The following is a 12950-nucleotide window of genomic DNA, read 5'->3' on the forward strand; positions in this document are numbered from 1 at the left end:
AGAATTATTAATCTAACGGATAAAATTCTAACTCAAGATCAAATATCCTTATTGAGTAAGGGACTCTCCTTTTCACCACAACATCAATTGGACAGATTTGAGTGTGAGAAGGATTTACACTTGTTCACACGGAAAATTCTTTTAAAGAAATTTTTTTGCAATCAAGAGAAGTCACGAGATTGTATACCAGGTATTGGTAATGTTACTTCCCTTACTACATTTGATGATGAAGATCTCCAAGCCCTAAGCATCTTGAAGGAATTGGAATCAGGAGAGGATGAATTTAAACCCCCTAAACAACTCCCATATGACGCAACCAAAATCAAGAATAAATCAAAATTTTTTCCGGATTTTAAAATCTCTCCCTCAGTGAAAGTATTTTTTGATCTAGTCTCCAAGGATTTAGATAATTTATATTATCACCAGAATCATAAAAGACAGATTCAGACAGACAACTTAACTATGGGTGAAAGACTTGCCCTACAGCAAATCTCGACTTGGTCAGATATTGTCATCAAACCCTTGGACAAGGGGGGAAACATCGTTCTGTGGCCTACATGTATGTATGTAGATGAACTTCACAAACAACTTGCAGACCAAAACTGTTATAAGCGATTAATATTTAATCCTACCAACAGTTATTTAACATCATATAACAAATTGGTGATCAAAGCGTATAATGAAGGAATCATTGAGAAGAAAGAATTTGATTTTCTGAAAATGGACAAACCTAAGGTCGCGACATTGTACTTACTACCTAAGATACACAAGGATGAAAAAACTCCACCTGGCAGACCAATTGTCTCTGGTATGGGCAGTTTATCTGAAAAAGCCAGTATTTTTGTAGACCAATACTTACGACATCATGTATTAGCATTACCGTCGTATACCAGAGACACAATGGATGTCCTAACTAGATTACAAGATCTAACTGTGGATCAGGGTACATGGCTTGCAACGTATGACGTTCAAAACCTTTATACCAGTATCGATCATGCAAAGAGCATTATGGCAGTCAAATATTTCCTTGATATGGAAACACACAAGGAATTTAATGATTTCCTGATTTTACTTTTAGAATTTATTCTTACCAAAATTTATTTTGTTTGTGAAGAACAGTTCTATCTGCAGGTGAGGGGCACGGCAATGGGAACAGCCTGTGCCCCCACCTACGCCAACCTGTATATGGGTTGGTGGGAACGAGAACGAGTATTCAATGATGAACATGAAAAATACACCAAACATATATTGTTATATTTACGATATATAGACGACATCCTTGTCCTGTGGGATGGAGAACAAGAACTACTGAAGGAATTTATCTTGATTTTGAATCACAATGATCTGAACCTGAAACTAGTGGGGGAAATGAGTAGAACCAAAATTAATTTTCTGGATCTAACCATTATTATTGAGGAAGATGGACGGATAACAACAGATATATATAGGAAGGAGACCGCCACTAATAGTATCCTGTATTCCACTAGTTCACATTTACCAGCAACGATTAGAGGAATCCCCAAAGGGGAACTGTTATGAACTAAGAGAAATTGCTCCAATAGAGATACTTTTCTAACACGAGAACACCAATTATGTGAACGATTGAATAAAAGAGGATACAGTAAGAATAAAATAAGATCAGCGGTTCAGAACGTCAGGACTTACCCACGTGAATCATTACTTATTAAAAAGAAGAAATTGAATTTAGAGGAACCAGTCAGATATGTTGGTACCTTCAATAAAAATTGGCACCAAATTAACACTATTCTACAGAAACATTGGGGGATTCTTCAAACAGATGAAGATCTGAAAGCTGTTTTGCCTGAAAAAGTACAAACCAGCTGGAGAAGAGCTCGGAATTTAAAGGATATTTTAGTTAAAAGTCATTTTGATACCTCTAAGCGAACTAAAATTTGGAGAAAAGGGTCATACCGGTGTGGATGTTGTAAGGCATGTAAATACATGTCACCTAATGAATATTTTTTTGACAAATTTGGTAAAAGATGGACCATTGATAGCTACATCTGCTGTACCACCATGGGTGTGATATATCAACTTGAGTGCCCATGTGGCAAAAAATACGTGGGCAAGACAATTCGACCATTAAAAGTACGGATATTGGAACACGTCAATAGCATTATTAATGCTAGAAAAGATACAGCCAAGTTCAAAATTTTGACATCAGTGGCCAGTCATTTCTTAAAGTATCATGGAGGCTGTCCCTTGGGACTTAAGGCCATTGGATTACAACATGTAACATTGGGAATAAGAGGTGGTGACATTGATAAACAGTTATTGAGAGCAGAAACTAAGATGATTTTTCTCATAGATTGTATCTCCCCAAAAGGTTTGAATGAGAACAACAGCTACTCGTCTTTCTTATGAACTCAATTAATTGTTAGGTACAATCTATGACACTTTGTAAATTCCACCATGTGAATATCTAAAATGTGGAGTATCCCTTATAGACTGTATAATGATAGATTATAGATCAATCTATAATTTTTATTATTTACCTATCCTCAATAATTATAGGCAATGTCTTCATCATGTGTAGGCAATGTACTATGTGGGCCCCCCATTTTGGTGAACCAGTTTTTTAAGATCCTATATTAGCTACAGTAGAGAGTGGAATGAGATTGCCATTTATGATTATCTATTATATTATATATTATTTGGAGATATGAATACCCATAAGATTTAATAATGGTTTATAATTATAATCTGACATGAAGCACTACTAAGATATAACAAATATTTTATTATTTTATTATTTTTTTATTTTTTTACATATTAATTTAATTCACGATACACTGCATTGTAATAATACACACATAATCACAATAAATATTATTTTTATTTTATATCAAAAGATTCACTTAATTAATATTTTTTCACATTATCACCTTATATATATTATACTTATCATATATTATAAGATTCACTTAATTAATGTTTTTTTCACACTATCAATATTTTTTGTTTATTTATTACAGGGTAGATTCACTTTAAAGAATTTTTATTTATCACTTTTACACAAAGAGTTTGTTATGTACTAATTGATTTTTCACCTTTTATTTAATGAATATTAGATCAACAAAGTAACTTATTATTGACAAATTTTTGATCACTATTATGTAAATAGATAGAATTATAAATTATCAATAAATTTTGTTATCATATGTTATTTTGGTGACAAGTTAATAAGATAAGGAGTCTATTTAATTGTAATAATTGAATTTAGTACATTATTAATATATATTATTATTTTTTGGTAAGTTTTCACTAATGTTTAGTTTTAATTATTTCTGTATTATATCTTTATATATGTTATACATATTTATATATGCTGATTCACATTATATTATATATCGATATATTTTAAATTCACTATGATTCATTCATCACTGTATACATTTATCTATTATTCATAGTAATCATATTACACAACTCTACCAATATTAATTTTAGTTCAGTCATGCCGGGTATATATTTATTTAATTTATTTAGGTCATAATTGGTATCTTAATTACCTTGTCATAGCTATAAGAGCTATTCTACTCTTTATTTGATTACCGATACTATTTTATAGTGACATGAGTATAATTTTACAAGTTGATTGAAAAGTATTAACTGGCTCGCTAAATATGATAACTGAATCAAGTAAATATTATCTATTCTATCATTTTAAAACTATATACGTTTTGCATTAGATGGTGTCCCGACGAGGGATCATACCACGTGATTGGAAAGAACAATGCCATTGGATGCTATACATCTACTTAACCCAGCTGGATATTGAGCTCGGGTTAGCCTTGATAAAGCCTGTCAGTGAAACGTACATCGGCGTTTCGAATGCTGACCAAGAGGGCGCTGCTCCTTAAAATTTTCTAAATGTATTGTTAATTGTGTATATGTTGTTGATGTTTAGCTGAATATACTTTCAGCCTATAATCAGGACGCGGCTCCGGCATGCTCGGGTAGACAGGAATTTAACCTGCTACCTGTGGGGATAATATGCCAAAATAGGACGCTGCTTGTCAGTGTGGAGATCGGTCCGGCATGTTCGAGTATACAGAAATTTGACCTGCTACTTATGGGGATAATATGTTAATATAGGACGCGGCCTGTTAGTGTGGCCGACTATCAATATACATTATCAAAACTACCAACAGCAAGTTAAACTGGATTACCAAGCCTCATAATATGATTTTGGACTGATAACTAACCTATACCCGGGATACGGCTATAGCACGCTTAAATACATAGGGAATTAATCTGTTACATATGGGGATAATATGATAATTGTGGTAGCTGTCCTGTGTCATTTTGCTATTTAATTTATTAACTATGAACCAAGTTACTTGAGTAAGCAAGTCTCTGTATGCCCGACACACTCTTTTGATTAAAGATACTGCCCGCTAATGTGGTTGACTACTAATACATACTATTTAAACCATTAATAAGCAAGATAAGCTGACTTATTAAGCCCTGTAATTAGATCTTAGGCAGGCAACCAACCTATACCCGGGACGCGGCTACAGCACGCTCGGGTATATTGGAAATTAAATTGCCACTTGCAGGGACGATACATCTAATACGGTTGCTGTTCTTGCTAATTATTATTTAGATCATTAACAGCAAACCAAGTAAGTCTAATATCCTGGTCTTGGGCCGATATACCAATCATGGATCGGATAATAAATAGATGTCCTCTTTTTTAAATACGTATGGAGGGGTGATCTGAGATGAGAGGGACACTTTAAATATATAATATATTATAATATACTGTGACATTCAACAATCTTTATATATTTGAGTGAACACGGGTCAATTTGACAACAAATCTCCCAGTCCTTCTATTGTATGATTCACTGTGTCCGTGATTAGAAACAAATGTTTCAAAATGAATAGGAACAAGGTATTTCATTCATGAAGGGCAACACACAGTTTGTGATGTGCACAAGTTAATATTTTGAGTAGGCTGATATATAAAACTTATTGGGATCAGAACGGAAAGACCTTTCTGTATGGAAGGAAGGAACGATCTGCTAACTAACTATTATTATACACATAACCAATAAGTAATGATCCAAATAAACAAGGACTTAATAAATCATACGTTTATGTGTATATACAGTGCGGGATGTGCTGAACAAAGATAGCCTAAGCAGGCCAATACTCAAATTTACTTAGGTCCAGCACGGCTGGGTTTTCCTATATATTTATGTGTTCTCTCTCTTTTTTTAACCATCAACATATACACTAACAATAAAAGAGTCATTAATACTCAATATACATTACGATAAATTTTATTTATAGGATAGCAGTTGCCCTTAAGTGTCAGCTTATTTTATTCACATTTTCAAGTTACTGTTCTCACAATATCTTAATATTCTTTATTTTATTGATATTTCACTATAACAAGGTTTTTTAAGAAATCTCAATAAAGGTTATGTTTTATTTTATACGAATTACTCTTTGTGCGCCTATATAGGACTATCTTTCTCCTTTCGAGGAATTTGTGTAATAGATTTCTGCTCTTGTCCTTGGCAGCACCCCCAAACTTAAAATTAGTAACATAATCAATGGGGTCTCTGTGTTAATAATTTTTGATAATATTTGTGCTAGTGCAGTGGTTTTTTCCCCTTTCCCCTTACCCTGATATACACGGGGTGTGCAATTATCCAGGTGGTTCCAGAAAGTGAGGCATTAGGTATATGGCACAATCCGGGTCTGAGCACTGAATCCTCAGTCTAGTGATGACAGATACAGGATAATAGATGAACATTTGAACTGAAAACATCCAATAAGGGCACAAGTCATAGTTCTTAAGGATAGCTCTTCTATTTGGGGCATGGTAATAGCATGAGAATGGTGACAAGAGTGGTAGTTAGAAGGTAAATCTCATTTACCAAAATATTGTTATAGATTTGGTCTATAGTGTAACAATATATTACACTATAGCTGTACAGGTAAAATTGTATTCAATCACATAACTTTGTCACAATGTTGTTTTGTGTTTAATAAAAGCTCCCAAATGTGCATATATTAGATTTTTATATAGCATCTTAAGTGATGTTTCCAGTTACCGGTTACATTGTCAGCTTGTGCTAGGCTGTGGTTACCACTGCTCCTAACTCTTACTGACCAGGGAATAGATGCACCCATCACCCAATGTGGAGGCAGAATTTTATGGGCAGAACAAATATACAATAGTGCACAGTCTATCCATTCACTAACAAGCGCTGACATCCCTGAGTGAACTGATGAGCAGCATCCTGATGAATATTGGTTTAGTCTCATGATGTCTGTCACTGTTCATTACTGACATGACACATTGTATAATTACATATCTGCCATTCTTTCTTGTAACGTAAGCGAGTGTATGCTGAACACCTTTATATGTATCACAGGCACTGGGAAGACCTTTACTATGATGGGCAATGGCCATGAGCCTGGAGTGATATTTCGCACTCTGAAAGACCTATATAAGACCATCGAGGTGCAGAGAGAGCAGAATAAATTCTCTGTTTCAGTGTCCTATGCTGAGGTAAATATGTGAGGAATATGTGCTTGGTTTATATTCTATGTATCTTATTTAGAGGTGGATGGAACTCTGGGGGTTTGCATAAGATATGCATTTACATACTGCACAGGCAGAGGCGAGCATACATAGGCCAAGTAAATTGTAGCACAATTAGACATGGCGCAAAGGCAGATTTTGGGTTATGTGTCTATTGCCAGTTCTGGAGGGCCGGATGCAACTACACAGAGTGATGATAACTGTTAGCAGCGCTGTCCTCTGATTGGCTGATTGTGTATCTACCCCATCAGCTGATAGTAGTAGATTCATTAGAATCCCGGCTATGTTATATGGAGTCACTTAATTGATACCACTAGGACTACTGCAGGACACAATCATCTCACTTCAGTTTTGAATGAGGTAACAACAGTTGTTTGTATTATTATTATTATTATCCTTTATATTTATGGAGCCACAAGGGTTTCACAGCGCCTAACAAAGTACATAAACAATTGAGCAGACAAGAAAACAGTGACTTACAGTATAAGACAATGCTGGACAACTACATTGTATATAAATATTGCTACAACAGCGGTCATAACACTGAAATAAGTAGCATGGTTGCAGAAGTCAAGAGTTAGGTGCTGTAAATAATAGTAAGGGAAGGAAAAGCACCTGGGGAAGAGGGCCCTGCTCGTGGAAGCTTATATTATAAATGGTAGGGGCAGACAGATGGGATAGACAGAGAGCATGGGACAGAGTGTTAGGATGAGAGATGGAAGGCTTTGATGAAGATGTGCGTTTTGAGAGCCCGTTTGAAGTTTTGTAGAGAGGTGAAGAGTCTGACAGGGAGAGGTAGAGAAATCCAGAGGTAGGGAGCAACATGTGCAAATCCTGGAGGCAGTCATGGGAAGAAGTAATCAGTCAGCATTAGAAGCAGCATTCATTAGTGGAGCAAAGAGGACAGACTGGAGTGTGAAGGGAATTGAGGTCAGAGATGTAACTGGGAGAGGATTGGGTGATGGCTTTGTAAGTGAGTGTGAGGAGCTTGAATTGGGTTCTCAAAGGGAAGGGCTTGTAGGAGAGGGGAGGCAGATGTAGTACATTTGGAGAGGAAGATGAGCTGGGCAGATGCATTGAGGACAGATTGGAGAGGAGAGAGACAGTAGTCAGGGAGGCCAGAAAGAAGGTTACAGTAGTCCAATCTGGAGATGACCAGTGAGTGGATGAGGGTCTTAGTAGCATCCAGGGTGAGATTGGGTCTGATCCTGGAGATATTTTTGAGATGGAAATGGCATAATAGATAATTAAATTATAGGTAGTAAGGTTATGAGGGAGGGTGGGAAGATGATCAGTTCAGTTTTAGACATATTAAGTTTAAGAATTGCTGGGACATCCAGGAAGGGATAGCAGAGAGACAGTTATAGATATGATTGAGGAGAGAGGGGGGAGGTCAGGGGAGGAGAGGTAGATCTGACTATCATTAGCATAGAGATCATATTGGAGGCCAAAAGAGCTGACGAGCTCACATAAAGAGGATTTATAGAGGGAGAATAGGAAAGGTCCAAGAACAGAACCTTGGAGGGTGGTTATGCAGTTGTAAACAATACGCTCAAGGAGTTTGGGGAAAAAGGGAGATAGATGAGTCGGTAGTTGGAGAGAGTGCTAGGATCAAGTGTAGGTTGTTTAAGAATGAGAGGGAGAGATTGAGGAGTGGATAAGATGGGAATAGGTAGAAGGAGAGAGTATTTAAAATAATTAAATTTATCTGCAATCACTGTATCTGTGTACACTATATGGAGCATGCCACTTAAGCATTTATTTATTGTGTAAAAATAAGATAACACTACTTAATAATATACTAATAACACTATCAATCCACATCTCTACACCATCTCTGTGTTATTGTGCACTATACACACTTATTACACCTGCAGCAAATGCTGTATTTCAGATGGATGCATCTTGAGATGATTCTGGCCCAAAAAACTGCATGAAATAAGCTTTTTATGTGTCCTCCTTATGTACATTCCGCGCACATATGCGGCCAACTGTAAGTGATCCCCCTACATATAATAACCTGTAATAGCATGTAATTGGGCATAACTAGCAATTACCAGATCCCATAACAAAGTTTGAGGGGGCAACTGAGACCCCCTACTCTGCTTTTCTTAAAATTCATGGGGACTGGTGCAGAACTGAAAGCTAAGATGAGCCCCTGTCCTATGTGTACATTCCCCAGAAAACCTTTCTTCATGATATACAGCATCTGGAGAACCACAAGTAGCACAAGCCCTTTCCATAGAGTAAATGTGAATTACACATTTGTCGTGCTTCTCCTCCAGACAGTGATTATTCCTTGTTTTGCAGAGAGTGATTATTCCTTCATTACATTTTCAGGTCTACAATGAAACCATTCGGGATCTGCTAAGACCGTCCTCTGGATGTTTAAACCTTAGAGAGGATCCCAACGGCAACACCAAGATAGAAGGGATTGCAGAGTTCTTCCCCAGCAGTCCTGAAGAGGTGACTATTAGTCTGTGCTACCCTTATGCAGCATCCATGCTTCACCACTAGTCATCCCTGTCTATATTATCATCTTTTATTTATGAGGCACCACAAGGGTTCTGCAGCAATGAACAAGGGGGATACAAATGACAATAAGTTATATAAGTACAGACTAATACAAACAGGTTTGCTGTCTATAAAGAACCTATTATTGTGTGAATGAATAAGCGGAGCCCATGACTATGTGATCGCTGGTGTAGTGACCCTGCTGTAGCTATAACACATGGGCAAGTGTAACTTCATGCTTTGTTTTGTGTAACCACAAGAGTGTTGGTGCATCTATATTCCTCTCTCTTTTTCAGGCCATCGCATTACTGATGAAAGGGAATAAGCGCCGCTCTAAGGCAGCCACAGCTGCCAATAAGAACTCATCCCGCTCCGATGCGGTTGTACAAGTCACCGTAAAGCAGACTAGCAGTGATGGAGTGTGCACGGGCCGGCTGTACATGGTAGACCTGGCGGGATCGGAGCGAGCATGCCAGGTATCATTTGTATTTTACATATCATTATAATTCCTTTGTATTTCCCCCTGCAATGCCAAAGAGGTAAATATCGTAAGAGTTTAGTATCCTTCTGCAGTGTTCATGCTTTATCACTGTCTACTCTACAGAGAGAATATTTGTCTGTTACACTAGTCCCTGGCCCAGTGCAGCTTACAGTATATATACTCTAACACACACACATGCACGCACATATACACTCACATACAGGGATCCAATTTTTGGCCAGCAGCCAAGTCACCTGCCAGTATGATTTTGAAAAAAATCAGAGCTACCAGAGAGAACCAACACAATCACAAAGAGGAACATACAATGTATTTTCAGGAATATAGAAGGTTACTAAAGCTGTACTATGCTAAATGCTTTGGTGTTGCACCAGTGAACATAGATAGTCTACCCAGAGCACACCTGGGTGTGTGCCTACTATCTGCTCTAAGGGAACGCCTCTGCAAACTAGAGAACAATCACCAGATGTGCACTGTGTAAGATTTTGTTCCAGTTCTGTTCTGTACGATGAGGAGCAGTGGTGCACCAACACCATACATATATCACTCCTTCTAACTTCTCCCCTTCACTTGTATATTCTTCCACTCCTCTGCAATTGCCACCACCTTGCTTGGTAGAGTTAAACCTTGATGGAAATCTAGGTGCACTCGAATAACAGAGCCGTAATAGGGCATAATTGCACCCTGGGCCACCCCCGCCGCCTGAGCACACCATGTCATGATGATGCATATACTGTATGACATAAGTATGTCATGCAGAGAGGCTGTGGTTGGCAGCTCCAATAAGTGCAGCACTGGCTGGGTGTCCTTTGAACGCCCGATGGGCTGCATATACTGTGCAAGGTGCCCATCTGGAGTGTCCGCAGGATGCTCCGTGGGTGCTGCAGTAGCAATCCTGGCAGCAGGGTTCCAGGCACCTTGCTAGCCAGGAGCAAAGGCCGTTGGGTGTCACTGGTGGTCCATAGCTAGTTATCACCATGCTCGCACATGACGAGACCAAAGCTGCTCTTGCACTGTGCAATGTAAATGACAATCCATATTGTCCGTATAATTATCAGAGAGCTAAGTAATCCTAGGGTAGTCCTTGTCCTGTATTCTGAGGTGACATGTAATGTAAGCTCTTTTCTTTGATTAAAGCTCTTATGAACATTGTCATTTATTTTTGCATCTTTTTGTAGTGAAGGAGTTATAACAGAGCCTTTCATGTTTATACTGTAGCTCTTTTATCTTGTGTTTGTAGTACTCCCTAAGCGTGGCCTTTCTCCCCTTAGAGCAGTGATTCCCAATCTATGACCAGCCACCACCCCTTGGGTACATACATTTATTTCAGTAACCCCCACCCACTGAGACCTTACTCATAACAAATGATATAACATTTTGATTAAAGTCATTTTTAAATTAATAACATAAACCAGTATCAAATTAATGATACTAATAATGGAATTACATTTTTTCTTTAGTAGCTTAGGTTAAATTACATGCAGTAAGAAAAGCATTTCGGTCAATATCACTAACTGTAACAGAGGTGAATGGGAGTCACTGTCTTAGGATACAAATGGAGTAAATTGTGTAATTAGTTTTATCATGTTTGTACCACATCCACACTGTGATTGAAGTCAGATGTGTTCTCATCTTTTCTGTTTCTATATCAGACTAAGAACACTGGCCAAACCTTCAAAGAAAGTGGCTATATAAACCGCTCCCTTCTGGCCCTAAGGAACTGCATTATGGCGCTACGCAAGAGACCGGGCAGCCATATCAATTATCGGGACAGCAAATTGACCTGGCTGCTAAAGGTATGTTATTGCTATGAGATTTCCTACACACATATGAAAATACAACTATACCTGATGTCAGGGACAGTGATAAGAGAGAAGGGCCCCGTGTACAGTCTCCATGCAGGCCTCCCCCTTCTCTTACAGGCACATGCACTAATTATACTCTGGTACTGAGCTTTCTCAACTGGGCATGTGCACAAATTTGGAAATATGGCACTCATGTAATTTTCCCGGTGACTACATTGGGTGATTAGAGCAGCATTGGCAGAGTGTTAAGTATAAGTTATGGGTGCAGGGTGTGCGGTTTGAAACCACTGGACATGTGCACCATATACCCTGCACCCATTATAGATACACCCAGGGGCTTATTTATAATGGGTACAGGGTGTGCGGTTTAGGGGGGGCCCGCATAGCACACCCCGCACCTATACTTTTTTTTTATACTTACCACTCCTAAGTCCCACGGAGTAGCACCCATTTTCCCGTTGTTTTGCGCATGTGCAATAGGAAGTCACCAAGAAAATAGCTGACACGCCATTTTCCTGGTGATTTACGCATGCGCAGTAGACTCCGGGCACACTCTAGTGTCACAATGTTACGTTGTTTTATCTCAGATAATAGCTGCAATCAACCATGATATTAGTAATTTGTGCAATCATTTGTTTCTCACAAACATAGTATAAAACAATAGTAGTAGATCTTTAAACTGCACAATGCACTGTGTAAGGATTCCTCAGTGATCTCTCCTATAACCAGAGCTTTATCTATCACAGGGCGCACTGAGTGGCAGGAGCAGAATGGTGATGATCACACACATCAGTCCTGCGGATGCTGCCTATGCAGACTCTCGCAGCACACTCACCTACGGGAGCAAGGCCAAGCACATCAAAACACTGGTGAGCAGCCCCCAAGGGGTATCTGCATATTTATCTATGTTACTGGGTATAACTGTGGTGGAACAAGGAATTTATTATTAAATAAAACAAACATTATGATCATTCAAAATCAGTTTTATTAAAAGATTTGTTGGAATGTGATCTTTTACTTTCTATTGAAAATTCAGCTGCCAATTAAAATATGTTAAACATATCTACTACAGGCTCAATCAGTCATAAAACCTACACCTGTGGTATTACATGTCTGTGAGGACACGTTGGTTACCCATCCATAATCTCCTGTCTCCCTGTTTTCTCTGAGTGTGCCGGTGCCCAGTAACTAAAGGTGGGTACACACCTGAAAGATATATCTGCAGATCGAGTGATCTGAAGATATATATTTAGATGATGGTCGTGCATACACACGGAACAGCCATCATCTATCCAGCAGCCACTGGTCCAGCTGGCAGGGAGGCAGGTCGCGGCCACCCCCCTCCCCACGGCTGCCGCTGTGTGTATACGGGCGGTCTGTACACACTTGCCAATGGACAGATATGACTGCAGATATATCTGTCCATCGGCTTTGCAGCACAGCCAATGCGATATGTCTGTGAATGACACGGCCGATGGCCAGCAGATATATTGGCCGATCAATTGATCGGCCGGTGTATACCCAGCATAACTCTCTGGTGTTTACT

At 38.5% G+C, this 12950-nt stretch overlaps 1 long non-coding RNA gene across 1 annotated transcript; it reads left to right on the forward strand.

The window, feature by feature from the left end:
- Window positions 1-9516: 9516 nt before the first annotated feature.
- LOC148541986 (uncharacterized) lies at window positions 9517-12212 on the forward strand. Its single transcript, XR_015878512.1, has 3 exons — window positions 9517-9576; window positions 11252-11395; window positions 12151-12212. It is a non-coding gene; the product is annotated as an uncharacterized LOC148541986 (long non-coding RNA).
- The last annotated feature ends 738 nt before the right edge of the window (window positions 12213-12950 follow it).

Source organism: Taudactylus pleione, unplaced genomic scaffold (assembly GCF_031769625.1).
Source record: "Taudactylus pleione unplaced genomic scaffold, aTauple2 ptg000016l, whole genome shotgun sequence".
NCBI lineage: Eukaryota > Metazoa > Chordata > Amphibia > Anura > Myobatrachidae > Taudactylus > Taudactylus pleione.